At 40.0% G+C, this 24,912-nt stretch overlaps 1 protein-coding gene across 2 annotated transcripts in view; it reads right to left on the bottom strand.

Moving 5' to 3' along the window:
* tfec (transcription factor EC) overlaps nucleotides 1-22,124 on the bottom strand; it is an 88,872-nt gene extending 66,748 nt beyond the window's left edge. Inside the window, exon 1 of one of the 2 annotated variants that reach the window (XM_073059500.1) lies at nucleotides 22,012-22,124. The gene's annotated coding sequence lies outside the window, so the exon portion shown is untranslated. Of the gene's footprint in view, nucleotides 1-7,677; nucleotides 7,827-22,011 lie in introns of those variants that run through there. The other variant, XM_073059501.1, reaches the window with a different exon arrangement.
* Between the last annotated feature and the right edge of the window lie 2,788 nt (nucleotides 22,125-24,912).

The following is a 24,912-nucleotide window of genomic DNA, read 5'->3' on the forward strand; positions in this document are numbered from 1 at the left end:
TTAGAAGTCACTTTGCATGCATTTGCACTACAACTGAAGCATCAATGCAGAAGTTATTCTTGACTCAGAGCAACTCCAGTTAGGTCAGCCCAGGGCTCTTCAACACACGGGTAAATCATTGCACAGTGTCTTTTACATCAACAGCAAACTTAATGCAAATGCACTCTGGTTTTTTTCCAGTAGCATTTTAAAAATTAATATTAATTAAAAAGATACAGTTTATCAATGAAAGAAGGAAGTTATTACCACATAATGAGAAAAGTTTCCGGTGTTCATTTGTTCAGATAACCCCCAGAAGTTGAGGATACTTGCCATTTTTACCTCTTACAGTGACTACTTTTAGATCAGATTCAAACTCAGTTTTAAGTAAATGAACTATACTTGAGACTTTTTGAGAAAAGTAGATCACAGACACTCTCCATGATAAAGATCTAACATGTCAGAAAAACAATTCTGAAGACAATGTTACAGAGATCAATGTTCTCTCAACCCTACACATTCAGAAAACTACAAACAAAATTAATACAGCTGGAGTGATGTACAGAAGCTAACACTGTTTTTATTTGGTAAGTTGCATGCTATGCTTATTCTTAGGTACACAGTTCTCATAACATTAAAATCAGAGTCCCACAATGGGGTTAGAACATGATTCAACTTTACTGCTGACTACATTTCCCACAGCTCCAGTCCCACAACAGATTGGAGCAAGTTGCAGCCAAATTCTGCAGGAAGGTGTCTCTAGTGCACTGGTTGTCCACAAGGAGGAGCAGTGACATTCTTCCTATTCCTGTAACAATTTAAATTTCAGTACTACAATGTAATCACCTTTCCACAGAAATGCCCAAGAATGTTTCGCACTTCTGACTGCTAGCATCTGAAATCATCTACCAAATCTTGATCTTGACAGTCCATCCCAATTGTCTAGTTCCAATAATCCTGCTCCCAAATCATACCCACTCACTTTCCTCACCCTCCTCTTGATTGTTTGCCATGCTGCAATCTCTTTCCCCACCCCCACCCCCCACAAACAAGTGGAAAGGGCTAACCCGTGCCATATATCACCCCCATGCTCCACAACACACATACTCTCACACACTTATACACACACTCTCACACGCATCTTTACCAACAACCACTGGCCACTGACTTTTAGTATTAGCTTTTCTGCCTGGCAGCATGACTGCCAAACTTCCGCATGATGGTGGATTCTAAAGTTGTGTGTCTTTCTTTCATTATAACATAGAATATAGAACATTATAGTACAGTATAGGTCCTTCAGCCTACAATGTTGTACTGACCTTTAACACACTTGAAGATCAATCTAATCCTTCCCACTGCCTTTTAATCATCTATGAGCCTATCTAAGAGTTTTCTATATACACTTAACGTACAGTATCTGCCTCTACCACCACTCCTGGTAAGGCATCCCACACACCCACCACTCTCTGACTAAAATACTGACCTCTGACACCCCCTCATGCTTTCCTCCAATCACCTTAATATTATCACCAGAGTCTATCCAGTTGAGTTCCAGGTTGACCGCAACACCCAGAATACAGGTGGCTGTGAACTTAGTAACAGAAATCCCACTGAGTGTTAAAGCGCTCAGGTCCTGATTCGCTGGAGAAGTTGCCTGAAATTCGGTGAAGCAAAATGTTATTTGATAATTGTTTGGTCAAGCCCGGATATTAGGCAGGTCTTGATGGATATCATTGTGGATTGATTTCTTATGTGAGAAAGTATGACCATGAACACTGAAACAGTAAAAGTGCTTACTAATGATACAGGGAAGAGCTGACCCAGCCTACTAATTTAACTAGCAATTACTGAAGATGAAGATGATGAACCTCCAATCTACCATCAACTTTCTAATGTTAGGTAGCATAACTCCAGCCAGTGGAGAATAATAGGCCTGAGTTTCTGTTGACTTCAATTGTAACAGGAATACCAAGGAAATAAATGTCTTCTTCTTTGCATGTTCACCTGTTCTGAAATAAAGCAGTTTAATAATTCTTGCCAAGTCTTAGCTCACCAATTGTTTAAAATGCAGAAATTAAAGAAATTATATATATGCAAAATGCAAATATCAATTAAAGTCTACAAAAGAATACTCCTTAAATATGCCTGGGCTATCCAACAGGTAGGTGTAATGCATTGTGAAACAGCTCTCACAAAACTGAATTGCTCAGGAAAAAGTACCTGTTCAGGAATCAAAAGAACCTACTGAACTCAAGATGGCAGATCTAGAGTCTTAGAGTCATAGAACCCGACAGCACAACAATAGGCCCTTCAGACCATCTAGTCTGTGCCGAACCATTAATCTGCCTAGTCTCATCGACCTGCACCCCGACAATAGCCCTCCATACTCCTTTCATCCATGCATCTATCCAAATTCCTCTTTAATGTTGAAATTAACCCCACATCCACCACTTGCACTGACAAAGCTCGGTCCACACTCTCAGCACCCTTTGAGTGAAGAAGCTTCCCCTCAAGTTGCATTTAAACATTTCACCTTTCACCCTTAACCCCGGACCTTTAGTTGTAGTCTCACCCAAACACAGGAAAAAGACTGCTTGCATTTGCCCTAGCTATCCCTCTCATCATTTTGTAAACTCTATCAAATCTTCCCTTAATCTTCTATGTTCTAGGCAATAAAGTCACTACTTATTCAACATTTCCTTATAATTTATGTCCTCAAATCCTGGCAACATCCTTGTAAATTTTCTCTGCATGCTTTCAATCTTATTGACACCTTTCCTGTAGGCAGGTGACCAAAACTGGACACAGCACCCCAAATTAAGCCTCACTGTTTTACACAACTTCAACATAACATCCCATCTGCTGTACTCAATACACTTATTTATGAAGGCCAACACACCAAAAGCTTTCTTTATGAGTTTATCTGCCTTTGATGCCACTTTCAAAGAATGATGGATCTATTTTCCCAAACCCCTCCTTTGTACCACACTCCTTAGTGCCCTTCTGCTCATCATGCAAGACCTACTCTGGTTGGTCCCCCCAAAGTGCAACACCTCGCATTAAATTCCATCTGCCGTATTTCAGCTCAGTTTTCCAGCTGGTCCAGGTGCTGCTGCAAGCTTTGATAGACTTCCTTGCTGTTCATTACAACCCCCATCTTGGTGTTTTCCGCAAATTTGCTGATCCAGTTAACCACATTATCATCCAGATCATTGATATAGATGTCAAAGAACAATGGACCCAGCACACCACTAGTCACAGGCCTCCAGTCAGAGAGGCAACCATCTATTACCACATTCTGGCTTCTCCCACAAAGGTAATGTGTAATCTAATTTACTACCTCGTCTTGAATGCCAAGTGACTGAACCTCCTTGACCAACTTCCCATACGGAACTTTGTCAGAAGTCTTGCTACAGTCCATGCAGACAACATCCACTATCTTATCTCATCAACTTTCCTGGTAAAATCCTTGAAAAACTCAATAAAACTAGTTAGACACAACTTATCATGGACAAAGTCATATTGTCTATCCCTAATCAGTCCCTGTCTATCCAAATACTAATATATCCAGTCCCTTAGAATACCTTCCAGTAACTTTCCCACTACTGATGTCAGACTCACCTGCCTATAATTTCCTGGCTTAATCTCAAGAGTTTTTCTTAAACGACAGAGCCACATTAGCCATCTTCCAATCCTCCAGTCACTTCACCTGTTTTAAATATCCCTGTAAGAGCCTGCAATTTCTGCACTTGCCTCCTACAGGATCTGAGGGAACACAAACCCTGAGAATTTATCCACCCTAATTTGTCTCAAGACAGCAAACACCTCCTCCTCTGTAATCTGTATAGGGTCCATGACCTCATTGCTGCATTGCATCACAGCTCTAGACTCTGTGTCTGTCCTCTGAGTAAATACAAATGTAAAAAATCCACTTAAGAGCTCCCCCATCATTTTTGGCTCCAAGCATAAGTTATTACTTTGATCTTTCAGACGACCAATCTTGTCCCTTGCTATCCTTTTGCCCTTAATATATCTGTGGAAGTCCATGAGATTTTCCTTCACCATGTCTGCAAGCTAGCTCATGCCTTCTTTTAAGCCTCCTGATTTCTTTCTTGAGTACTCTTGCATTTCTTATACTCCTGAAGTACCTCGTGTTCCTGGCTGCCTATACCTGCTATGTGCCTCCTTCTTTTCCTTAACCAGAGCTTCAACATCTCTCAAATCAAGGTTCCATAAGCCTATTATCCTTGCTGTTTATTCTGTCAAGAGTATAAGAACTCAAAATTTCACTTTTGAAGGGCTCCCACTTATAAGTACCCTTTTGCCAGAGAACATTCTATCCTTTCTGATGCCATCAACATTGGATTTCTCCAATTTATAATCTCTATCCGAGGCCCAGACGTATCCTTTTCCATAATTACCCTGCAACAAATGACATTAAGATCGCTACATGCAAAGCGTTCCCTACACAAACTTCTCTCAACTTCCCTGTCTAATTCCGTAATAAGTATCACACTCCCTTAGTTCTATGCACCGACTAAGGAAACTTTCCTGAACACGTTTGACAAACACTTTCCCATTCAGCACTTTTACAGCATGGGAATCCTAGTCAGTATGTGGAAATTTATATTACCTTTTGTCACAACTTTATGTTTCTTGCAACAGTCTGCAATCTCTCTACAAATCTGCTCCTTGCTTTGAGGTACATGCAGCTCAGAATATTAATCCCCATGCTGCTCAACTTTTCAATTACTGACCTTTTATGTCAGTTTATCAACATCTTTCGCCATAACCACTCGACTGACATTCTGGCATTCTGGTTCCCACCCCCCCCCCCCCCCGCAACTCTAGTTTAAATCCATCCACCTGTACAGCACCTGCATACTCCACAGGGATTACATATGGACTCTTTGCAGATGATGTCAGAATTTAAATAGCATTGTGCTAACTGAAACACTACCATGGTGCCATTCTGTTCTCTAAGCAATGAATCATCTATCAGTACAGCTCAGCTCTCTCTCCTCACTTCCCTTCTAAGCCACTGCACCAGACAGTGCCAGACGCTTGACTGTTGCAGCTCTCCTCTGCTAGGTCAGCCCACAAAGTGGTATACGTGTTTTTGAGGGGAACTGCCACAGGGATAGTCTGTACTGGCTGCCTATCCCCGCTCCCCCTCTTGACAGTCACCCAGTTACCTATGTCCTGCACCTTGGGTGTAACTACCTCCCGGCATGTCCTATCTATCAACCCCTCAGCCTCCCCATGTTCATCCAGTTCCAGTTCTAACTCCTCAACACAGTTTGTTACAACTTGCAGCGAATGCACCTTGCAGGAGTAGCTGTCAGAGACTCTAGAGGTCTCTGCATTCACACATCTTGCAAGCGGAGGATTCCAGTGTCCTGTTTGGCATCCCCACAGCTCTAATTGTACAGTAAGAAATAAAGAAAGAATAAATAATGGAAAAAAGCAACCTACGGCCTAGCTCTTCTCACCAAATCTTCGATGAACCAAAGCCTCAACTCCCCACTCACACAGTGGCTGTTCCCACAATAGCTGCTCCACATAAACCTAACTTTTTAACTTTTTATTAGTCCTTGCCAAGTGCCTAATTATGTGCAATCCAATGTCTCCTAGGAAATTGTGTCGCGCAAAGTCTGCTGTCTCACTTCGTTTAAACTTTCTCTCCCCCTACACAATCCAGTGTCTCCTTGAGACTGTGACGTGCAAATTATGTCAACTGCCCCCTCTCGCTTCTTTTAACCTCTCTCTTTCTCTATGCATTCTGGTATCTTCTCAGGACTGTGGTGTGCAAAATGTCAATCTAAACCTGCAACAAATTTATAATCCAAATGTACTGGCCAACAACATGATGATTGAAGACCCTGAACAGCAACCTTTTACCATAAGTCTTAAAACAAATCTTCAAGTAAATTACATATTACTGTTCTAGAAGTATTTCCAAAACATAGGATGCCCTTGTAAATTCACTCTGAAGATGCATGTTCCAGATCGTCTGCATTGTACACATTTGAAAAGACAAGCATCTTGTACTGGATGTTGACTGACAGCTGATGTATTTGAAGCACTAAGAAGCAAGACCTACCATAAAAATGAAAGTGCTGGGATCAGATGCCAAAGTAGGTCTTGTCTATTCTTTCAGTATAAAAGGATTTACTTCATGGCATTTAAACACAAGGACAGGAACGTGAAGGTTTAAATAACAAGGTCAACAGATACTCCATACTTTACAATAAGTAAAAGCATCTAAAGTAAACTTACTTCTCAGTCCCTTGGAAAGCCAATACACATTCCTATATTTTAAGCAGAGTGTAGTAAGGAGCCAAAGATCGATTGCAAATCTGAGCAAAAAGACATTTAATATGGAACATTCAAAGATATATTTTCATTTAGGAACCGTCAGAAATTTGGGTGGCTTTAATGGGAGTACATAGAGCAAAGGTGATCAGCCACCAGCCTGTCAGTGCAGAGATAATAACCTGCACCAGAACCGAAATACTCATAGTGACCATCCACATAGAAAACCTAACAGCAGCAAATCACTGAACTATTAAAAATCATGTCATTTTCTGCTTACATTAAAAAGAGAATACTGTTGTTTTTTTAGATCATAAATTAAAACAAATCCTGTATCATGCACATAAAATGTCAATACTTTGGCAATGTTTAAATTGCAATATATCAAGTTGAAGTACTGGTACCATAGTTATTCATAATACCGGAACAGAAAATTGTAAATAGGATTAAAGTTTGAAAGGCTCGTCTATATAATTTCAGGTCAGACTTACTAATTAAGAATGTCTTTGTTCCTTAATTAAAATGACCAATTATATGATTTAACTAAATTTAAAGAGGAATTCAGTAATTGCTGGCAGTCATGATTATGATATTAATTGCAAAATTAAATCAAGTGCGACCTGATACAGTTTTACACTAACCAACAAAGTTGTAATACAATAACTGACTTCACAATATGTCGGCTCATAGTGGTTGCAGATACACACAGCAATCTGCATTCTACATCCTTGCTGTCATTTTTTTTGCCCAGCTAACAAGCTATAAGCTAAAATTGAGATGAAAGCTGATATAATCACATAATCAGAACAAGGAAGAACAGAAACACAACTTCTATTGCACGGTCATGGTCAATCTGGAGGATACACAAGTTATGTTTTTAATGTAACTTGGGGCATCAATTTCCTCCTTCTTTATTTATGAGAATTAAACATTTATGAGAGTACTTTCAATCAGAGGTGGAAATTAAAAGTGTGAGTGCATTCTAAAAACAGCTATTAGCTTGGCAATACTATGCTGTTCCAGTTACTGCTTCAGGGACATCGGCTCCAAAAATAAGACTAATAAAATATAGATTAAATAGATGTGGAAAATGATTTCCACATTATAGCAAAGATAGACTAACCCTAATACTGGGCCAAGGGTCAATCCAGAACTTTTCTCAATAACCACCAACACTGCCATATCTAACTTCTTCACTAACCCACCAACTAATAAACTCAAATATTCATTGCTAGATCAGAAGTCAGCAAAAAAAAAGCATGAATACAAAAACAATCAAAACACACAGGATTTTTTATATACACTTCATCATAGCTTTTCATAACAAAATATGGAACACTATCCTGACTGAAAGTAAGAGTTCACTTCACTAAAAATTCCTACCTGAAGTCACAAACAATAGCAATAGGGCCGGCACAAAGGTCCTTAGTTTTTCAATCCCTAAAAATCGTCACACTGTGATCATTTTTGTTACAATCATGGCTACCGAAGCAATTAAAAAACTGGAGGAAGATCCATCCTCCAACCCTACTTGTTTACAGTTTGCACTATCAAGAATTGTGGAGCTTTTGCTTGTTAAAAAGTGCTGAAATCATTAGTCTGACGCTTGTGCAATCAGCACAATTATGTCATTGTGCGGAATGTTATGACTAGGGACGGAAGTAACAGAAGCTAAATAAATTGTGAGCAAGAAACAATTGCTAAAGTTTTAAGATAGCCAAGAATATAGATAAGAATGGACCTTGTAAAATAGTATTAAATTGGGGCAGGACAAATTACTAGAGCATTAGGCATGAACGAGGGAGAGTTAATTGGGAACAGCTGTTTTTGGGCTAGTCCACATCTGATAGGTGGAGGCAGTTTTGCGACTAACTGTATGTAGTACAGGACTGGTACATTCCATTAAGAAGGAAGGACAAGTTATGGAAATCTTAAATGATGAGAGAGGTTATGAACTTGGACAAGAAGGATATGTAAGATTTAGGAAGCAAACATTGAAAATGCCCCACGAGGTCTATACATGAGGCAGAATAGAACTCAGGAGTTGAATTGGGAGAGCCAGGAGGGGCCATGAAAAGTCCTTGGGAAGTAGGATTAAAGAGTATCCCAAGGCATTCTATACATACATCAAGAGCAAGAGGGCAACTAGGGAGAGATTAGGACTACTCAAGGATAAAGAAAGGAACCTGTGACTGGAAGCGGAGGATGTGGTGGGATCCTATTTTGCACCAGTATTCACCACACAGAAGGACAATGGAGGATAGTGAGATCAGTGTTGAACATGATTTTCCGTGAGGGCATTTTGAGATAAAGAAGGGGATGGTGTTGGGTTTCTTGTAATAGTTGGGTTTCATTAAAGTGAGAGACAGATTGCCTTTACTTGTCAAATGAACATCAAAACATAGAGTGAAGTTCATTGTTTGTGTCAAATCAAATTGGCGAGGATTGCACTGGGCAGCTGTAAGTGCCACCACACTTCCAGCACCAACATAACATTTCCACAACTCACTAACCCTAATCTGTACATCTTTGGAATGTGGGAAGATGTAGTCACAAGCAGAACGTACAAGCTCATTACAGACAGCAGTGGGAATCAAACCCCAATCTTACAACCGGTGCTGTAAAGCATTGTACAAATCACTACACTACTGTGCAGCCCTCATTAAGGAGAAGTCCCCAAAGCCTGATGCAACATATCCCATGCTACTGAGACAGGCAAGTGTGGAGGTTGCTGAGGCCTTGACCATGATCTGTCTGTGCTCTCCAGAGATAGGTAAAATCCCCAGAGGACTGCTGATGAGTTAATGTTGTTCCTTTTTTCAAGAAGGGAAATAGGGATAGTCCTGGAAATTATATGCCAGTGAGTCTTTGGAAGACTAAGGCCTGATTAGGGACAATTAGCAAGGCTTTGTGCAGGACAGGGCATGTCTTACTAATTTAAATGGTGGCCAGGGTGATTGCTGAGAATAGAGCAATGGGTGTTGTCTACATAGATTTCTTGTGTCGGCCCTTCTGGTCCTTTGAGCCAAGCCGCCCAGCAACCCCCAATTTAACCCAAGCGTAATCGTGAGACAATTTACAATGGCCAACTAACCTACCAACCGGTACGTCTTTGGTCTGTAGGAGGAAACCTGAGCACCCAGAGGAAACCCACGCGGTCATGGGAGAACGTACAAACTCCTAACAGACAGCAGTGGGATCTGTAAGACGTTCAACAAGGTCCATCAAAGGAAGTTCATGCAAAAGATTAATATGCATAGGATCCATGGTGACTGGTCCATTTGTATTCATAAATGGCTTTTCCATAGAAGACAGAGGATAGTGGTCAATGGCCTTTTCTGGCTGGAGGTCCATGACTAGCTTCTTAATATATACCCCCTGCCCCTCCCACCCAACTTCCCCCTCATCTCATTTCACTAACCATCTTCCAGCTTGTACTCCCTCCCCCACCCGCACCTTCTTCTTCTGGTTTCTGCTGGCTTTCTTTCCAATCCTGCTGAAAGGTCTCGGCCCAAAATGTCAACTGCTTATTCCCATCCATACTGCCTGACTTGCTAGTTCCTTCAGTATTTTTTGTTACTCCATGACTAGTGGGATTCCTTAAGAATCTGACTGAGACCTCTGCTGTTTGTGATATATCTGAATGACTTGGATATGGATAAAAATGTGAATGATTGAGTTGGTAAGTTTGCTAATGACACAGAGATTGGTGGCATGGTGAACAGTGTAGAAGACTACCAAAGGATACAGCGGGATGTATGTCAATTGCAGATAGAGTTTAATCTGACCAGTATAAGGTGTTAGGCTTTGGAAGACGAAAGGGAAATTACTATGTATAGTTAATAGTAGCATCCTTAACAGTGTTGATGTACAATGTCATCATGAAGTCCAAGTCCACACCTTCCAGAAAGTGGCTGCACAAGTCAATTGTGTGGTAAAGAAGGTATGTAACATGCTAGTCAATATTAGTTAAGGCATTTAACTCAAGTCAGGATTTAGAGTATTGCATGCAAATCTGGTTGCCCCAACATAGAAAGGACGTCTAGGCTACAGAGGAGGTTCAAAAATTGTTTTCCAGGATTCCAACTCTATTATAGGGCATGTCTATATAGAGGAGTTGAACAATCTTGGGTTATTTTCAGTCAAGGCCGAGATAGAAGTTTATAAAAACAACACACACTAAATGTTGGAAGATCTCAACAGGCCAGGTAGCATCTATGGAAAAGAGTACAGTCAATGTTTTGGGCCAAGACCCTTCATCAGAACTGGAGGAAAAGAAGGTGAGGAGTCAGAGTAAGAAGGTGTTGGGGGGGGGGGGTGGTGGAGGAAGAAACACAAGGTGGTTGGTGAATCTGGGAAGGGTGGAGGGGTGAATTAAGGAGCTGGGAAGCTGATAGGTGTAAGAGATACAGGGCTGGAGAATCTGATAGGAGAGAATGGGTAGAAATGGACCTTGTACAGTACAAACAGAAGGTATTAGTTTAGTTAGACATTTAAATATTAGCTTAATTAATTTGGCACAACGTTGTGAGCCAAAGTGCCTATTCCTATGCACTGTTCTAAATCTTTCCTAAATATTTTGAAGGCTTAGATCTAAAATATGTTAGTAATAACCTAACCATTTTGCACTTCATGTTAAATGGCAATGCCAATGAACAATTTGTCTATTTTTTATCTGGATTGTTTAATGCTGGAAAATTATATTAAATGTTAATAATTTTGAAAGACTTCTCAACCATTTTTGATATGCCCAGTATTTAAAATAAAGTGTGTCTTCTCCTTAATATTACTATTACAAGCAATCACTGCAAAAGCTCTTCATATCAATACCAAAACACATTATACTCAGCCACATACTTCAAAGACTTGAAAGATTTTTTTGTGCCTTGCACTAGCAGATTACTCATTAAACATTCAGACCTATTAGATGTGAGAATGACATTTTGCTGGTACAGAACTCAAGATGCTTAGATGCACAGACCTTTGTACATGTCTAATCAAGTAAACACTAACAACCCTATGCTGATAGGTGCAGAGTGAAAGAATGTTTTGGCAATCAGTATTAAAATCAACTAATTTAATGTGGCACCATTCTTTCATCACAGCAGGCAACTACTCAGACAGAAGACTTAATACAGATTAAATCAAAAATGGTCCAATACACCATTAGTGGGGATGTGCTGACCTCTTGAAGGTCTATTTGCTGGAATGGTAAACTTTGTTGAAGTCAGTGATTAAGATAATTAAGTTGGAATTCCAATTGCCACCGTTAGTATAGCTTTAACCCTTTATCCAGTGGTAGGGAAATACTTGAGGAAAAATAGATTCTTAGGATCTTTGTTGTGGTTCTTGAAAGGACTCACTCCGCTTGTCACAGTACTCTTGCAACTTTTCCTTCAACAGACTATGAACATTTTTGAGGAACCACCTCAGGGGAGCGATAGTGGCTTTGGAGCGGGAGAATTAGCTGTGCGGTCAGAGTGCCACTCCACTGCTGGGCCTCATGTTGCTCAACAGTTAGCACCGGACCACTCCCGGTGACAGGCTGCAGCTTGAGGTTATCAGCTAAGAGCTCCTTCAGATTAATCTCCAAGGCTATCTGCTATATCCTCCATCACGAGGCTCCAGCAGCCACAGGGGAGACTGTAGGTTTGCACAAAGGTAGGAAAAGCACGAGAAAGAAACATCTTCAATGAATGTCCAAGAGGGATTAATTGATGTTCACATGTTAATCAGGATAGATGGATGGATGGATAAAATTCCCATGGATGGATTGTTGCAGCTCTATTTCCATTATGGAAGTTGTGTGCTATAGCTGATGGCAGATGCTGGTAATGTGACTTTCTCACTGTATCACAGTCCAGTCAATTGGGATATCAATGCAACCTTCATCTGGTGACTGGACCGACAGAGGTTGCAGACCCTACAGAAGGCCGCCATGAATCTGAGGACCAGCACTGACAGACACTGAACGCATCAGTCAAGCCAGCCTAATCTTTGTGCATCACCTGCTCTATGTCACACTTCATGGAAGCACGGCTTTTCTGTAAAGGATTAGTTCCACCGGGTTGATTTGTTGCTCACTGAGTCAGGGGTGGTGCTCACAGGGTAGTCCTTGTCAACTCATAACACAGTTTTCTGTGGAGACTCAAGTATTGACAACAAGTTAAATGTGTCATGACTGCAGCAGGGATCCCATAACTGCGTTATCAAAACGTCAATGCAAAACCCTACTTGTTACAATACATCCCTGAGTTGATATGCAGTAACCACAAAACTACACAAATTCAATCCATAAGGAAGATGTCATCCTGGTGAGTGTTTGCTTGACAACCTGGAACTTGCACAGGAGAAGCATACACATTTGCCTCTCTTGGAACCCGGTATGTATGCAACCTCCATTACTCAAACTGGAAAGAGCTTGGCATCTACCAGTTGATGGCAATAATTAACTCCTTAGAGACTTACGGCATCTTCTTAGATGACTAAACGTTTGAACTAAAGTGTGAACAAATTACATGCACCAATCAAGACCTCCACCGTGAATCATGTTCACCTCACAAGTTGATGCTCACTTTGTGGGCAAGGAGACCATTTGGCACAGTCACGGAGAATCCTTTCTCCAACAACAGTTTGCTTTTCTCTACTTCCTCTCTATTCACTCTTCCTTAATGCGTTCTATTCCCGGTGGATGTTTGTTGAAACATAAAGTCTCGGAAGAGAACTTGTCATTGACAAAGCTCTGAAGTCAGAGCATCTGCTCAACTCTGGGCACCTAACTTCTTGCAGAGCTTACAGAATTCTGGAAGCACATGTTATTAGTCACATCAAAGCAATGATCAGTAGAAATGAATCAACGAACAATAAAATAGTAATTGACGCCCACTTTTTTTAAAAATCTAACCCCATTACAGGAGATGCAGAGTAATGAGGTTTTTATTGTTCAAATGAGGAAAAGTTCCATGGTTAGATAGTCTGCAGTTTATAAAACTGTAGAGATTGTGGGAGGATGAGAAAGTGAGTAGGAAGATTGTACTGAGTATGTCACCTTCTATTCTTTCAGCCATAGAACATATGACGAACTCTGTAACAGCTCTTTCAGTAATGCATATATTTCAAACTCAAGGCCCGCGGGCCAAATCCGGCCCGCGGTGGAATTATCTGTGGCCCGCGAGATAATATCTAATTACTATTAAAGCTGGCCCCAGTAATCAAAGCGCCTATGGCGTATGGTATGGCTAATGCTGAGTTTATTCAGGTACCAGGTTTTCAGGGTTTTTAGTGTTTATTCGGCAGTCTTGCTCGGCAGTCTTCTTCATAAGAAACGGAATTTGTAAAGTGAAACACTTTGTAGTTATAGCAGAGACTGAGACACATGAGAGCAGGCTGAAAAAACGGAGGCAACGAAAGCTGCGTTCGCACGCGTCCGACTGATCCGGCCCACATGAAGCTGCATTTTGCTCAATCCGGCCCGTGACCTAAAATGAGTTTGACACCCCTGCATGGGTGGAATTCTCTTGTCCAGTGTAGTAACATAGTTGTCTCCTAAGTTAGCCACTTTTACCTCCAACTACACATCATCTTATGCTGCAAGAATTAGGGATTTATGCTACACAAATTGTGGCTATGAGGCTTGTAGCAGTGTTAGTTGTGGGAGTGTCCAATGGAATGTTTGACCATTAGGTCCAAGATCTAAGTATGTAATGTATATTGTTGATAGGTGAATCACAGGAGTAAAGTACATTGAGTAGAATTTGAGACAAGTCTTCAATGGGAGAAGTCTTCATTGACCTTAACCTTGCTCGTAAGGTCATTGAACGTCCGCTGACACTGCATTTTCGGCTTTCACCAGCACAGTTCTATCCCTCTAACATCTGTTTTGAGATTTGACCCTTTAAGTAGGTCTGTGCACTTCTTCTACCAATGAGTTCACTCCTCATTCTTCTAAGCTTAAGAGACTTTAGTCCTGGTCTTCATATTTTTTCTTCATTTGACAAATCAACAAACCATTTTCCAGGGATCAACCTAACTTTAACTTCACTCCCTTAATTGCAGATATATAAGTACTTCCTCAGGTAGGATGATTGAACAGGTCCAGTACTTAATATTCCAGATGCAATATCTTCGAGGCTGTATATAATTGGAGTAAGACATCTCCGTCCTCTCGCAATATATGTGATTGCTAACTTCAATGGTTTGTGTGCATTGGCATTCAAGTCCTTCTGCACATCAACCTTCATTTCACCATTTTCAATTTTTCTTGATCCCTCCTCCTCAAAATCATTGATATAACATCTAAGTAGCTGGGGTCCTAATTTTGCATGCAACAGAACACTACAAGTCACAATATCATCATCCAAAAATAACCCATGTACTGTATTTCTTATTTTCAGTACTTAGGCCATGATAATATTTTGCTCCCTATAATATTGTTTAGTAACTTTTGTGTAGAACTTTATCAAAGGGGTCTGGAGCCCAAAGTAACCACAAGAAATTGGGGTCATCCTCACCTATTCTGTTAGTTTCAAGCTTAACAAAGCTTTAAGAGTTTTCCACTGACATTGCCTTTTCATAAATTAATACTAACTGTATAAATCTATTATTATAAATGTTCTGTTGTGACTTGCTTTATAAAAGATTCTACCAACTTCTCTACTGCTAATGTTACAAGGTAACATCTGCAAACTGTTCAAAAGTTCCAGGTTTTTCCCTGTCTTTTTCATAGGTTGGCACAGTAGCGTAATGGTTAGCACAACGCTTTGCAGTATCAGTAATCCAGGTTCAATTCCTGCTGCTGTGTGTAAGGAGTATGTACGTTCTCCGCATGTCTGCATGGGTTTCCTCCAGGAGCTCTGGTTTCCTCCCATGGTCCAAGAATATACTAGCTGGTAAGCTAATTGGTTGAAAGAAAATTGTCCCTTAATTAAGCTAAGGTTAAATCGTGGGTGCTGGGTGGCACAGCTCAAGAGCCAGAAGGGCCTATTCCACGCTGTATCTCAATAGATAAGTAGAAAAAAGCAAGGTTATATTTACTATTTTCTAATCTAGGAGAATCATTCTAAAGTCTGTGAAATTTTAGAAGATGTCAACCAGTGTGTTTTTTATCTTTGTAGTCAATTCCTTCAAAACTAGAGGATGCAGAACATCAACTCACAAAAAGTCTTTCATTTCCTTTCATTTTTAATGCTTTTTTATTAATTCTGCTTTTACCATGCTCCTCATTCACACTAGATCTGAGTATGTGGAAGAAAATGTAGGTGTCTTCCTTATTTTGGATCAGAGTTGGCCCCTCATGTCACTCTCATCCAGGAGAAGTAAGTTAACACAGAGAGCCATGCCGACTTCCAAGATACAATGCCTCCCTGCAGACCTAAGTATATTACCGATGTCATTTTTAGCAGCCTAGATAGTATTCGAGGCATTAAGAGTAAAAGGCAACAGCTATCTTGCCGGCCACAACCTATAGAATTTGATTTATCAATCATTTTCTGGACTTCCAGGTCAATATCTTTATCAAATGCACGTGTGACCATTCATTGAAATCCAGATCTTTGATCTAACTTTATTTGCCAGTTTTACAGTCCTGCGTGGGACATTTAAGTTCAAGTTCAAGTTTATTGTCATTTAAACCATACACATGTGTACTACCAAACAAAACGATGTTCCTCTGCACCAAGGTGCACAACACACTATGTATAATACATAGAGTAAGATTACCACAAACAAATTAACAAATAATAAGGTGTGTTTACAACACAAGTCAAAAACTAAACAGTATAACCTACTGGTGCTCCATACATGGTGAGACCTGGGTGGTGGCGGGGAGTTCAGTAGTGTCAAGCAGCTGAGGAAAGAAGCTGTTTCCCATTCTAACAGTCATTGTCCTAAGGGGATCAAAGAGATTGCTGGATGATTGGGAGGGGCCATTGACAATACTAAGGGCCCTGCATACGCAGCGCTCCTGATAAATATATTAGTTGGGTGGAGCGAGACCCCAGTATTCGTCTCAGCAATCGCTACAATCCTCATAATGTAATAGTTCGCTGCTCGCAAAACCCAAGGCTTGAATGCCTGACCAGGATCTGCCTTTGCAGGATGTGCTCATCATATTTCAGAACCATCTTACATTGAACTATTTCCATTACTATCTACAATAAACAAGATTTGAGAATTCAGTTGAAAGTTTTAACTTTAATTGGGCATCATAAAAATCTGCAATAGGAAGTATCATCATTTTATTGAGTGGGTTAATAAAATATAAAACTGCAATTATTAAATGATCATATTTGGACATATCAGCTCTCTATAACACTGTTATATTACTGGAGAACATGGTTATATAAATGAAACTTCCTCTACAAGCAGAGCCTTTTCTTTCTGAATGTCAACATTTGGAAGTGTTAAAACTGACTTTAGATGCATAATTATTTGAATATATTTAATTTTCAATTCCTACATTACAAAAGTTAATATTTGCAAAGGAATTACAGTAACTGTAAAATAATTTGGGGCACTGAAATTTGTAGAAGGTGTAACATAAAAATACTAGCAATTTCTCCTGGGTGAATACTGAAAAATATAGCAAAGCTGGAATTAAAATTATGTGAGTCTATACATTGACTAATATCCTGAACTTATACTTCTGGACCCTACAGAAATGTGCAGAGCTGTAACCAAAAGGTTTCCTTCTCTTACCCTTGACAGTTTTTAAAAGTCCAAAACTAATTAATTTATAACACTCGTAAAAAGTCTGCAATGCATTATAGTTTTCCTTATATTATTTTTCAGACAGTGATATATTGTTTGCAGAAGGGGGGTTTAGTCATTATTAAACTGAAACCACAGGGGTTTGCATCATGTACCCATCCCTAGATAATGGTACTAACTTGTATTACTTCTCAGTATTAACATTTATTCAAAAATTGTAACTGTTCCAATTTTTATATTCTCACTCTTCTGAGATAATCTTACAAAACTGCACCTTACCACAAATCCACAAGAGGCTTTGCAAAATGAGAAGCTGTAAAACTGTTCACCATCGCACATCACACAGAGCATTTTGTGCAAGAGCAGCAGAAAGATAAAATGCTGAGATCCACGCAAAATCCAAGTTCAGCTGAAACTCTGTATATCCTTCGATTAGAAAATTAATTAGACTACATACATTGCCTTCACAGAGCAACAGATAGCTTGTTCAGAGAAGTGCACATTATATCACTGGAGACTCCTATGAGTTAATAAGGAATGGTCCACACAGCTTTGTTAAAATGCAGACAAGTTCTCGAAACAACACCTACCTGCCCATACCAACTGTATTCCAACATCATTAAGTTTAGGAAATCTTGGCTAAGAAGAGATTTTGAACTTTAGCGGTCTAACTTGCAAAGAGATTCAAGCCTGCTATTAAGCGACCAGTTTGCCTTTCAAGCATGTCCACTCAGGTCTACACATGCTACTTAGACACAAGCTCAACCACAATCAGAGCTTTGTTGGCGTGTTGGGAATCTTAGTGCTTAAACCTGTTGATAATGAACATGAACCCATTATTTTGAGTCAATGAATTGAAAGAAATAGGGCAAAGAATGAAAGCCGCAGGGCCAATTACCAACATTCTTTGATGTATTACTTGCTAAGGACTCACCAAATCACTTTACGTCTTTGTCCTGGATCCCCTCTGTTATTCATTAATTATTCTGAAAGGGTTAGAGTTCAAACAGCTAATTGCATGGACACTTGTACTTGGTGGGGATTCTTCCAAGACTGACACTTTCCCCAACTGTGCCCAGCCACCTAACGCCATGCCAATTAATCTAATTCTGGGTGTTTTATGTACACCATCCCAGGTTCTTTTTACTCTTTTCTCTAATGTTTCCTTCAAGGTTCCAGCAAAAGCATAGATAAGAAGGAGACTGATGAATTGTCCAAGTCAAATTTATGCCAAAATTCCTTCTCTGCTGTTGAGACTTTTTGCCCTGTCAGGCAAGTGATGATGTTCAACTGCCCATCCTCTGCACTGCATTCACAGTCAAGGCACCAATCACACAGCTTTCTCTTTGATTATAAGCATGTTACGTTCAAAGCCATCATTTTGCAATGGTGCATTAAATTGTATTTAACTCCTTATTCTTCAGCTGCAAAATTAACCATATCATACCCCCCAAAAAAGAATTTGATTCCTCATATCCTTTCCCTGATATTCTGTTATTTTAAAAAGAAACTGATTATTTATTATTTAAACCTGGGATCCACATTGCTGATCTGACCAGTGTTTATAGCCAATCCACAATTACTGCTGAGAAGACAGATTCTTTATTGATCCCAAAGGAAATTCCAGTGTCACAGTAGCATTACAAGTGTACAGATATACATATATACAAATATTAGAAGAAAAAAGAGAGAATAAAAAATAAGTTTCCTCAAACAGCCTAACAAGAGGGGATCATCACTTTCCTGGATGTAAGTTGACTCATTATAGAGCCTAATGGCCGAGGGTAAGAATGACCTCATATAGTGGTCTCTGGAGCAGTGCAGTTGTCATAGTCTATTACTAAAAGTGCCCCTCTGTTCAGCCAAGGTGGAATGCAGAGTATGAGAAACATTGTCCAGAATTGCCAGGATTTTCCGGAGGGTCCTTTGTTCTAGCACAACCTCCAGTATGTCCAGTTTAGCTTGTAGAAGAGAGCCAGCCTTTGTAATCAGTTTATTGAGACTGTTGTCATCAGCCGTGTTGATGCCATTGTCCCAGCAGACCACCACAGAGAAGGTTGAACTGGTGAGAACAGACTGGTAGAACATTTAAAGGAGAGGCCTGCAAACTCCAAGGGACTTCAGTCTCCTCAGGAAGTAGAGGCGACTCTGGTCCTTCTTGTACACAGCCTCTGTGTTGGTGCTCCACTCAAGTCTGTTATCCAGGTGCACCCCCAGGTACTTGTAGGTCCTCACCACATCCACATCCTCACCATCAATTGTAACAGGGAGCAGTGCAGGCTTAGTCTTCCTAAACTCTGTCACCATCTCCTTTGTTTTACTGCAGATGATTCAGCTTGTACCATTTGACAATGTCCTCCACCAGGGCCCTGTATTCATCATCCCATCCTCCCATTTTATACCTAACTATTGCTGAGTCATCAGAGAATTTCTGCAGGTGACACGATGGTGATGGTGAACTGCTGCAGTCCCAGGCAGAGTTTCAGAATTTCAACCCAGTGATAATGTGTGAGTGGCAGCACACTTCCAAACTGAAACACAAAATGCTGGATGAACTCAGCAAATCAGGCTGCATCTACAGATAAGAATAAAAAGTTGACATTTTGGGCTGAGCACCTTCATCAGGCCCCGATGAATGGTCTCGGCCCAAGACGTCAACAGTTCATTCCTTTCCAAAGATGCTACCTGACGTGCTGAGTTCCTCCAGCACTTTGTATGTGTTATTCTGGATTTCCAGCATCTGCAGAATCTCTTTTGTCCTAATTAAATAATGAGAGATTGAAAAGATTTGATGTTCAGACAGGTCTAGGTGCTCTTGTACTCAAAATCACCGGGGGTTACAATGCAAGTACACCCACAATTAGGAAGGCAAGCCATCTGCTGGTCTTTAATCAGTAGATTTTATTACAAGATTAGGAGAGTCTTATGCTCAGTATACCTGTATAGTTTCCTGGTGAGGCGCCATCTGCAATATAGGGATTAGGTCTGTATCCGCACCAATGAAAAATATGCTTGCTAAAGAGAGAGTGCAGCAGCAGTTCACCATAGTAATTTGTGGGATGGAGAAATTGTTATTAACAGAAATAAAGAAGACCAATTAGAACATACAAAATTTTTGTGGCTTGATAGAGTGGATGTGGAATTGATGTCTGAAATCTGAAAGTAAATAATTTGCTATTTAGGACAGAATGAGAAGAAATTTCTTCATCTATAATTTGGTGAATCTATACATTTCTTTTTTTAAAATTAGTTTGAGTTGCAACCTCAGATCGCTCTTACCAAATGGAAATGTTTCAACTTATCTTTATAAAGGCACAATAAACTGAACAGGTTTACTACTGAATGAGTGAAAGTTTGTGTAACTTAGTTACTTGACTTCTGAAAAATTATGGTAATCTAGTTCAATGGGACAGGTGCTGCTGGATCAGGCCCTCCATAATTACTGACTAAAGTTTATACTTGTCCACACTTGAGAGCATAGTTTGGGCAGGAAGGCCTGAACATCATTGCATAATGTAATGTGGAAGCTCTACACCAGATAGATAGATAGATACTTTATTCATCCCCATGGGGAAATTCAACTTTTTTTCCAATGTCCCATACACTTGTTGTAGCAAAACTAATTACATACAATACTTAACTCAGTAAAAAAAGTACATGCTTGATGGGCTTTGATAGAAAACAGAATTAGAGTGGAGCTTTGCCCTCTATTAAAACAACCACTAAATTTAACAGCTTCCTTCTGATGGGAAGATCTTAGTTTAATGAGCAAGTAGAAGTGGTGCTGTATGAGGAACTCATGCAACACACACAAAGTGCTGGAGAACTCAGCAGGCCAGGCAGTATCTTTGAAAAAGAGTGCAGTCGACGTTCCAGGCCGAGACCCTTCAGCCGGACTGCTCTTTCCAATGGATGCTGCCTGGCCTGCTGCGTTCCTTCAGCATTTTGTGTGTGTTGCTTGCTTTTCCAGCATCTGCAGGTTTTCTCCTGTTTGTGAGGAACTCATGCTAGTTTAGCTGAAGGCCGCTGCTGCCATTGTTCTTACAAGCATGATGCTTCAGAAACTCTGCTCCTGGGTCTGACACACATACTTGCAGCAATCGTATGGTTGGTCGTGCCTCCTTGATCATCAATATGGCATAGAGAGTAAAAGATTCAAGGTTAGGTAAGTCCAGAAGTTAGGCAGAGGACTGGTTGAAGCCAAAGATGAAAATGGGACTTCAAGGAATGTCAAAGGGAGAAATTAATTGATGTTGTAAAAGAATGAAGGAGAGGGGAATATCAACAGTAAGTGGTATAGAAAAGTGAGGAGTGAGTGTTGTGAGGGGATAATTAGGAAGAGAAAGTCCAAAGAGATCATAGGGTTATGAGGAGAGGATTAGATGATTTAGGGGTATCCATGGGAAGAAAGAGTAGATCACTTTGAGGGGGAGAAGGTTGGAAAGTGCAGTGAAGGTTGGAGTAATTCCACAATCCACGACTGTACAGTTTGTGTACTGCAAACTCTCTCAAAAGCATTTTGAATTAGCATTACCTACCAACTGATGTCATGATATGTGCCCAGCAACCACAATTCATATGCACGGTATTACCTAAACTTATATGCTTAATGTGTAAAAGTTGAGCTTTCAATAAAGTTCAATCATGTAGAATTTCAAGGACAGCATCTCATTCGAAAGGCAGTGACTCAATCTGCACTGGAGATATGCAGCACTGGAGAGCATAAATCTAGATGTTGATTCTAAAATTCTGGAATGAAACTTAATCCCACAGTCTTCTGACTCAGAGGCTCAGAATGGTTACCAATCAAGCCACAGTTGACACCCAGACACCCACAGTTAAATTGCTGCAGTTTCATTGTTAGTTGTTTTTTTTTAACCCAAACTGAAAACAGCTGTCTATTCACACAGAAGCACCATTATTATTTATATAAAATTAGGAGCTTCATCCCATTTTGATCAAAAAGGAATATTTTTAGGCTCTCTTTAAAAAAATAATGTTGTCCCTTACCCACTGGAATCCTTCCTGGATTACGGTCTTATAAGTAAGTAGTGGCTGCTAAATGTATACCACACCGAGTATTGTGCAACTCTGGAAGATGTCCATGAGCTACGTTTCCTCACACACACAGAATGAGTGACACTGATTGAAAGAGGAACCATCCAACTTTTGCTGTTATTGCACACTTTGCAGCTCAGTTTTTTAAAAAAAAATGTATCAGTTTAACCACAAAATGTAATTCTGAAGAAAATACAGTGACCTTTACATAAGGTGCTGAGTGAGCTCATTTGTCCTGCATGCTTCCCTCAAATTGGCTCCTGCTAAATCTGCAGGAGCACTCCTCAGTTTGAATTGGCTGGTGTTTTGTCATCAATGAATTAGAAGAGTTATTACAGTGACTCCATTCAAGTGTTTACGCTTCACATGAACTTCTACCCATCACCCAACTTCCTGAAGGTATCCTCTTTCTTCATCGGGAGATTATCTAGCCTCCCTATAGATTAATTAATGCTATTTGCCCCAACCGGTCTATCAGTCGGCAATTCACATTGTCAATGTTGGACTGCTTCTTGCAAAAGAAAGCAGTTACTGGGCAGAGCTCGAGATCCTGGCAATTTTTTGGCACAGGCCATGCCCTCTACTTCCCCCATTCTAACTTCCACCTTAATCTCTCCTTATATGGTTTTATCTGTTGTGGAAATATACAGCTGCCATCTGAAAGGTTCAACAGTCAGAATTAAAGTTGCCAGCCTAATAAACCATGAACCCATCTTTGCAGTGCATCCTGTGAATTAACTGGTATTAACAGCCCTGAATGACAGACGATGCAGACAATCCTTGCCACTAATTACCACCTGAAGGTTGTAGGAATACCACTTTCTGACCAGTATGAAGGTCACAGGGAAGAGGTAGATAACATGTTACTAAGTTTTGCTAAGTAAAAAAAGAAAAACCAAGGGTGATGGTGATAATAATAAATCCAAATAGGTTTTAGAAGATGAAAGATGCTGGAATCTGCAACAAATAAGGTTGCTGGAAGATCTCAGTGGGATAAGCAGCACTGGTGGAAGCAAAAGGTATAAGTCAACATTTTAGTAAGTTTTAGAAGACTGTTGTATGACAAATATTGTTCTTCAGAGAAATGAAAATTAAACTTTTGCTTTTTGAGAAGTTATTCATGTGTAAGATATGTAAAATTTCAAAGGAATGAAGATCTCTGTAGTGCATCAAGAGCCCATCAGAAAGACGAATTAAACAACTGAAGTGGATGATCTGTAAAATCTGGCCTCCTCAGTCTATATTACCAAGAAATTCAAAATATATATTAACTTAGGGAAGTACAGTATATATTCCCCTGTGTATCATTTAGTAAGTTAATCTTGATATTAAAAAAATAGCCTTACAGGCCGGGTACCTTTGGACATTGTCTTTATGTCAAAAGTTTTAAGTTCTTATGCATCTGTTAATAGTATTTCCAAGTTTTCATTGTGCTAGTTCCAAACATATTATGTTTTGCATATTTGCAGTCTTTGATAAATCAAAGCCTGACACTTGTCACACTTCCCTCTCTCTCTCCTGCAGGACAAGATTTTATATAATCAAATTTGCAAACTCTTTAGACTGGAGCAAACATTACAGCAATGGTGAACAATGACAGGGCTGAAAATAAAACAGTTAGCATATTTTCACAACTAATTGTCTACCGGGCCTGCTTACCCTCACAGTCTCATCAAATTCACAGTGCAGATGTGCAGCTAGGCACCTCTGACTCAGCTAAGTATTTTTTTCCATTTTCAGAAGTGACAATGAGATTAAAAAGCAAGAAGATGAAGAGGAAGATACGTTGCCCTATCACTTAACGTCGCATACTTGGAATTTGACTCATCGTAATTTCGATGAACTCTGAAATGGGAGATCTGTAAGTAGTAAACCATTGGCCTCAACAAATCTGCAGCTTAAATTGGTAAATCGCTTTATTATTATCACATGTATTGAGGCACAATGAAAAACTTTGTTTTGTATCCCATCCGTACATATCATTTTATCATATCAGTGCATTGAGGTAGCACAAGGGGAAACAATAACAGCTGGAGAATAAACTATACCGTGATAGGCAAAGTGCAGTGCAGGCAGACTGTAAGCATGTATTTCCCAGGTTTCTCTATGGAGGGCAAGGTTGCAATTGAGTTCCGCTGCAAAGGATTCAGTTGAGGACTTCAAATCCACACATGGATAAGAAGAGTCCAGCAACAAACTTGCATGGGTTTTGGAGATATAGAAGTGGTGGCACTGCACTGGTATACCGGTGTACCTAACCATGATAAAGAGCACAACATTTCATGGTATATCGCAAAATAATCTGACTACTGAGGCCCAGACTGGTGCTATTGTGGTTTTGGTTACCGACACTCATAGAACCTTGCAGGGCTTCACGCCAATTCGACACTCTGCTCTCCGATAGGGAGTGTGAGAAATGCTGGGGTACAATACCAGGGAACTGAAGGCTTTGCAACTCATTGCCACTGGAGTTGCAGTTATCGGTGCAGCGGATAGAGACTTTCATGTGAGAATATCCTTATTGAAGTGTAGACATCTCAAGGACAATTCCAACGCAGGTTGAAAGAGGAGAACTGCTTCCTTATCTCAATGGGTGGAGGGGGTTGTATATCCTACTGAGAGACTTTTCTCAGTCTCTTCCTCCCCTTCTCTGGCAACCTGACCTGCAGCTTCCTGTCATCTAAGGGGAATGTCTGTAAATCCATCTGTAACAACTTTGCCTTGGAGTCAAGATGGTATTTTTAAATAACAACAATTTCAAAACATCTCTATGAACTTCTGAGTCAAGGTTGTTAGTCTGAAATATTAACACTGCATGGTATTCTAAGTATTTCCAGCACTTTAGAACATAAA

This window comes from Hemitrygon akajei, chromosome 10 (genome assembly GCF_048418815.1).
Source record: "Hemitrygon akajei chromosome 10, sHemAka1.3, whole genome shotgun sequence".
Classification (NCBI taxonomy): domain Eukaryota; kingdom Metazoa; phylum Chordata; class Chondrichthyes; order Myliobatiformes; family Dasyatidae; genus Hemitrygon; species Hemitrygon akajei.